Source organism: Drosophila suzukii, chromosome 2L (assembly GCF_043229965.1).
Source record: "Drosophila suzukii chromosome 2L, CBGP_Dsuzu_IsoJpt1.0, whole genome shotgun sequence".
In the NCBI taxonomy this organism is placed as follows: Eukaryota; Metazoa; Arthropoda; class Insecta; order Diptera; family Drosophilidae; genus Drosophila; species Drosophila suzukii.
Genome location: NC_092080.1, coordinates 16,093,992 through 16,099,991, shown reverse-complemented (window position 1 = coordinate 16,099,991; position 6,000 = coordinate 16,093,992).

Below are 6,000 nucleotides of genomic sequence, written 5' to 3'. Positions count from 1 at the left end.
TAAATCCAGACAAATAGTTAAGAACAAGTGTGATAGAGCTTTTATAAAATAAGCTGATAATTTTTTTTTATAATTTAACATTCGCTAATATAGTATTGTTATTTTAAGATGGTAATTTATATCCTTAAATGTAAAATATATTTTTTATTCTATTTATTATTTGTTATAATTAATTAAAAACTACTTAAACACTAAACCACTACTAGCTAAATGTCAAGTGTCTTATTCAATAAGTTATTGTGGTTATATGTTTACATATATGACGTTTTTGATTCATTTTGAAATAAATTCTGTTAGAAATTGGAAAGAAAATGTAAAGTATTTTGAAAGTTTTTTTTGTGGGTCTTGAAGAATAAATACATTTACATTTTGTAGGCATATCAATACCAGATTTAATGAGCTATCTATAAAAATCCCCATTTTTTCCAGATATTTAACTCAGATAAAGTGTAAAACAAAAAAATAATGTATTTTAATACACATTATCCAATCCCTAGAAAACCATTCTTAGCTATACCATTTTCCTATCAAGAAATTGCTGAGGGAGGAGGTCTCTGCTTGAATTCCCCTAAAGTATCTCTCTTTATCTATGCTGTTTTTGATTCAAACGTCTTCCATAGCCAGCCATCCATCCATCCGTCGCGTTGAAGACCCCTCACCCACTTCATCAAAATCGAACATTATTGAGCTTGAATACAGTGCAGGCTGCGCCTCTTTGAGAGCCAGCCCCTCGAGCATCTCACACACATCCATCCATCCTGGAGGACGACAGCTGCAGGAGATTGCCTTGGATTGGGATTGGCCAGTGGAATGGAGGTGGAGGTGGAGCTGGGCCAGTCCAAGGACATGCCAAGGCGCTGGACGATGGATTAGGAAGCATCCTTCCTCGCCGCTCGCTGCAAGGAAGCGCAGCGATGCGAACGTCATCGTGATCAAGTTGGACATCGCAGCGCGTTGTTTACTCGAGTCCAACGTTATCCTTTTTGGCAGTGGCCGCCTTTGTTGTTTTGTTATTTTTCATGTCAGTCAAAGAATTGGCAACGGACATGGCCGATGAAATATGCTATACATATACATATATCTCCCATATATATTGCGATCGAACTGGCGAGGGACAAACTTGGTCGTGGAGCACATTGCATCAATATTGAAACGTCAACATCAAACTTGCCCAGCGGCCAAATGGCGCTCTCACAGGATAGACAAAGGACGATGTGCAGGATGTGCTGCCTCGACCCAAAAAGCTGATGAAGAGTTCACATTTTTCTTTGTATGATTTGACGAATGAGCTGTCATCTTGCATTGGAAACTCAGGCGAATATCTCCCATGTATCTCCACCCACTTTCTCCCCTGGACAACTCAACACAGCTGATGGCCTTTCTTGTTTGTATTCCTTTTGAGAAAAAATTTTGATGGCAAAAAGTTGCTGACCATTCCGTTTGATGCTTCGTTAAGGGGGAATAATAAAAGGCTGGAGAGCAGTGGGCAAGGAAACGAGATTTCATTTGCTTTTGGCTAAATTTCAAATTGAACTCTTCAAACTGATTCTGTTTATATTTCTGTGAAGAATCATAGGTACTATTCTACACAGCTATTTTTCTGTGGGATAGAAATTTTTAGGAATATTTTTTTTTTAAATTTAAGTTTTACCGTAAAACAAGTTCATTCCAATCTATTGAAAGCAAAGTCGGACAAGAATCCATAAGACCTTGAAGAACTTTTGTTTTCTAACAAGCTGGTAATATTATCTTGAGTTGTATTTATCCTACTCTGAGATATTCGCAATAATGCAATCTTACTTATGATGAAAAATTTATATGGAGCGATTCTTTTAGTCCTATAATGTGATCATCAATTTTAATTTAACGAAATGATTGATTGATTGTAAAACAATAAAATAAAAATTATTTTAAATTTATGTTTAAGTAATCAATTTAAATTTAAATAAAATATTATTAGGTATATAACCTACCCATTTAAAAAAAATATCCAAATAGAACTTTCTAAAATGGTTCATAGCCATTTCTGAGACCAACAAAGTGTTGTCAAAAATGATTCCCTTGAGGACCTGTGTATATATGTACAATATATATGTATTTACAATCCTTCCCCCAAAATGTTGCTCCTTTTCCGACCATCGACGGCTGGGGAACACTTTTATTGATGCCCGGACATTCATCACGATTTCTTGGAGCCGGCAGACGCTTCGTGTCACTCTCACGTCCTGTCCTTGGAGTCCGGAGGAGCCCCAGCCCCCAACTGACCCTCCGCTCCCGCTGATGGCTCCATAAATGATGCAATAATTTTTTCATCTTCAGACGGGGGCAGGACAGGCACGGAGCCGAGGAAAAATCAAGAGAAATTTGCCTCTGGGATTTGGGTTCGTGAGCGGGAAAGGATTTTCGTTGCTGGCATACGTTTTGTTTGAAAAATGCACAGGACATTACGAGGAGCTTCGGCTGCTTGGATCTGTGATGTATGACGGCTGGTCAAGGGGGACAAGGATGGGGGGATGGTGTATGGTGCACCGAGTCTGCGTCCTTGGGGGGTGGGCTGGATGGAGAAAGGGACTTTCCTTTTCGTCATCTTTCGGGGTCCTGACTGACCGTCAGCCCTGTCTCGGCGCTCTGCTAATGGCTCCGGTCCATTATCTCGTCATGTTTGTTACGAAATTTAATTACTCTTATTTATTTTTCACTGCCCGTTCTCATCCGCATCCACGTCCGCATCCGCATCCGCGTCCGCGTCCTTGTCCTGTTCTGGTTTATGATTTTCAACTTCGTCAAAAAATGCGAAGGCAAAAATTAAATGTGAAAAAATGAAATTAAAAACACTTTTTGCATAAAGCGTCCTCCGCCCATTTCCTTCTCATGTTTTACCATCGCCTAATGTTTTGTCACTTGAACTCTCAACAAAGCCATCATATTTTTTTCCTGGGTTTAGGGGTTGGAGTGTCTTGGGATGAGTGTTTTGGGAAAAATCTAATAATATGTTTCGGAAATTATATTTTTTATTGTTGACACGTTGACGTCAGATATTTTCTGGATTTTAATGTTAAATGGAGATATTAAGGTTATAGAGGAAATGTACATACATTACCATAATACCAGAGAAATATTGAACTTAAACATAAAAGGTAACTGTTCAAGAATGATTAATATATTGAATATGTATATATTGAATATTGAATAATATATTGATATTATAAACTTATTTAACGATTTGACAATGTTTTTCTTTAAAGTAATAACAATTACTTATGGAACTTAAGCTTTAATAATCATGATCGGTCGTATTATTTATTTCAATGTAAACATCTTTGCTTTCTGTAGACTTAAAATCGTACCCATTTAAAATCAATACTTTGATGTAGTCCTTTTTCCGGAGGTTCCTTTGCCCTATGTGCAGATTCTTATCAGTCTCACTTTCGCTGCATACTTTCGGGATGCGAGGAATACGTAAAAAGGACTTGATGGCGAACAAATGCTTAGATCCTTTAAGATTTGTCTTCTTTCTCTTGCAGTCGTCGAACAATCCTTTTGAAATTAAATGCCCCACGGAGATGCTGACTAAGGAAACTGTTCCATTGACCAGCGATGGAAGATGGGATTCTTTGCAAACTCCTGCCGTCCCGTGCATGTCCATCATTTGCTTTTGTCTTTCGGTTTTGTTTGCACACGCCATTTCTTGCACAAAATCCTTGCAACCTCAGTGGCGTCAGCAGCCTCTTAGACCTGCCACGCCCCCCGATGGAAATGCCCCCGCCCCCGTCCACGCCCACTGGCATCCCTGCAGCTGTCAGTCAATGTGTCGTGTCACAGTGTCTCTCCATCTGTCTGTCACTTGCATGTCTGTATGTCTATTCTACGTGACACCAGGCGAGCGAATTTCCAACTCTTCCCGCTTCATCCCAACTTGCAAGCCTGCTTCCTTGCCAGCTTGCTTTCTTGCTTTGCTTTCCTTTCCTGCTTGCCTGCCTGCTTGCTTGCTTGCTTTCTTGCCGGTTTGCTCAAGTTTTCCCCGGCAGGACGAAGGGGGCAGGAGGAGGCAGGACCTCCAGTGAAGGATGCTCTGCAAGCGATGGATGGATTTTTGGATTCGCAACTTGCACTTGGATTACAAGTCTGATTTTGATGCGTACATGTTTGTCCCGCTCTCAGTTCAGTTCAGTGCGTGGGGATGGGAAGTACACATTGCACTTGCAAATACACTGAAATATTATTCTTGTACTGTCAAAATCGATATGAAGTGCGAAAACCATACTGAGACTATTTTCATGGCTATATTGAAAGGGCTTCATTTTGAAAAACAAACTTGAGAGCATTTTCTTCTTGAATTCATAAAGTTTTCTTTTCAAAAGGGTAAGAAGATTAATTCTTAAATGGTTATCATTTGATCAAGGATTTTTTCCAATCTTAATTTTTCAATGGTTATAAGCATAAGATTTATAAGATGTTGCAGAACAGAATATGTCATGTGGCTAATTTCATCAATTCTCAATACTCAATCTATGAAAATGATATTGGTGTGAAAAATGCTTTAAACTTTAGCATGGAATTTAAAAAAAATATATAAACCCGTTTAAATCATAAATTTTATTTATTTGTACACACTTGTATATATTTTAATAATTATTAATTTTTTTCGTGTAGAAGCCCCCGAAACCCTTCTCTATTATGGGTCAACCTCACACAAATACGAGAGGCTGGGCGAGTGTGGGAACGCTCAAGTTTTCTTATGCTTTTGTCTTTGTGTCCTTTTATTATTTTATTCCCTGGCCTTGTTTTAATTCACAGCGTCTGCTGCCGCGTCATCCTTCTGGCCCGACTTTGTCTTCGTGGCAGTAGTGGTATCCTAGTATCCTTCTTCGTCTCCGGCAACATTGTCTCAGCCTCAGTGCTCCGCATCCTTGGCAAGGAAGCTCACTTCGTGTATGTGGTATATGGGTCCTGAGAATGGAACTGGGAGGCGGCGGCTCTTGTTGTTGGGTTGTAAGTGACATTCGCAATTTTCAAAACTATTGAATGAGTGACAAGTTCTGCAGACACGATTGAAACTGACAGTTAACTCGAGACTCGGCAAGCAGTGACTTGCATTGAATGTGGAAGTACTGTATGCAGTTATATCTTAGAAGGAGGTAATGGGGACCCACAAACCATCACTAAATATTTTTCATTGTTTGAGCTTTAATGGCAAAAATGCATGTTTATTACACAGTTTAACAGTTTATGTTATTATTTTTAAATATTTATTTATTTTAAGCAGTTTCTTTATATTGTAAAAACTCTTTTGGTATATATACTAAGTAACATCGGAATTTAAATACTATTTTTCTTAATTATCAATTATGACTTTTAACTAATTTTTACCGACTTTAAGCCCATTTTATATTTTTACTTCCAATAACAGATGAATGGCTGCGCCAATAAAATGCCGAAATGAATAAGATTGTGCTGGCCATCGGACAGATGACGATGATGATGCTATCAACTGGTTGAAGAGGTGACTCACTGGCCATTAACAATTTCATTTATTTTGTCGCATCCAATAAGTGAGTTGGGCTCGGTCTGCCGGGGACATTCGACCCAGTCTGTCTGTCAATGTCAACATCAATGTCACTGCGTCCTGGACCAGACATTTTGACAAATAATTCAAACCGCATTTTATAATGAATTTCCCAGAGGCCGATGAGGGGACAGGATGAGTCTGGTGTCCAGATGTCCAGAGGTCCAGAGCTCCAAAGGTGGGTGTGACTGCAGTTAGGCTGCACCTGATAAGCCCTCTCTCCCCATCATATTCGACCAGACATTTGCGGGAGATTTATGCGAAATAAATTCCAGGGGAGCGCAAAAAAATACCAAAACTGATAATCACATTGATGAGCGCGGCTTTATTTTTGGATTCGGGCCTTAAGTGCCAGAAAGCGACGAGCTGGCGTCACTCACACTCATCCAACCTCCCATAAAGAGATGGTTTTATGGGGCAGATGTGTCCGGCTT